Source organism: Cicer arietinum, chromosome 6 (assembly GCF_000331145.2).
Source record: "Cicer arietinum cultivar CDC Frontier isolate Library 1 chromosome 6, Cicar.CDCFrontier_v2.0, whole genome shotgun sequence".
NCBI classification, from domain to species: Eukaryota; Viridiplantae; Streptophyta; class Magnoliopsida; order Fabales; family Fabaceae; genus Cicer; species Cicer arietinum.
In genome coordinates, this window is record NC_021165.2 from 25,014,213 (window position 1) to 25,015,679 (window position 1,467).

Here is a 1,467-nt window from a genome sequence, read left to right on the forward strand (position 1 = left end):
GTCTACGATGCTCCAAAGCTCAATTGAGATAGTAATGGACGTTTTAAGAATTATCACATTAAAATAAGAGCAACTACATAATCGAAGTAAATACTATATTTAAAATCTAAAGATATTAGGTATATGAATTATCTTACTTATATAATGTTTAATATATATCTACTTTTTTTTTATTCCAATGTGATGTTCTTACTCTCGTTTTCTTGTAATTAAGCTATTAGTAGTCTCTAATCAAACCGCATGCAAGAGAGGGAGCGCTATCGGTCATGCGATGACAGCTATCAATATTGATTTTTAAGTAGTTCTCAAGAGGAGATTTTGTTAGAACCAAATTTGGTGAAACTTTATACCCTTAATAATTTTGATGATAACTCACAATTTATTAGTGAATAAATTGTTGTTTTTTATTTAATAAACTGCTTTATTCTTTCTTTGAAGAAGAAAATTATTTGTTTACTTATAAATTTTTTAAATGTTTTTATCATCTCAAGTTGAGAATTTTCAAAGCTTTTTTTAATGCTAAACTATTATTTGGAACTACTGTATTGGCAAGAAAGGGCAAAATCTTAACATGCACACGATTTTGTTATTGTTATTGTTAAGAAGTTGTGCAATATAGCATCAATGATTAGAAGATATTCACAAGTTTGTAAATAAATCTATGTGTTCATTTTTCTTATTATAAGCTTTTAGCATTTTTATCTTTAGCTTGGAACTCTTTATTTAACTAGCTTTATTTAATCATCTTCCCATCTGTTATTCTAGACATGTTTATAAAACTTTCACAAAATTTGTTATTATTTGAGAAATCGTATTCATTATACTTCCTCTTTTCCAAATTAATTGGCAAACATTCCTATTTCACATATTAAGGAAGTGTTGTGAAAGAATAGTAATTTTACAAATTCAATCCTATCAAATATTTCTTGGTGTACTATCAAGTGTGTGTAAAAATCTTATATTAGATGCAAAAATAAATGTTAAAATCTATTTAAGTAAAATGACATATATGTCTAATGTTTTAAAATTTTAGATAAAAATATAGTATTTAATCTACTTGAATTATTACTTTTAACCTAACGTGATGATCTCTACCGTCATAACTCAACAATATTACTTCATTTATATTATACTGTATCCATACTTCGTATTTAAATTTTATATAAAAAGTGATACATATAATATTTTTTTAAACAACCAAACGGTGTATTATATAAAAGAATTTTGATCACATATCTCAAAAACAAAACTAGCCAAAAGTTAAACACTACTACCCTAAACATAGGTATATTTTCTTTATCAAAATAATCATTAATTATTTGTTCACCAAAACAAAATAAATAATCATTAATTATTTGTACTCTAACATTGACTAACCTAATTAACATTGACCAACCTAATATTAAAAAAATAAAAATTGACTAGGCTCTATGAATTTTTGTTGTTATAATGTTCCAACTCCAAGGA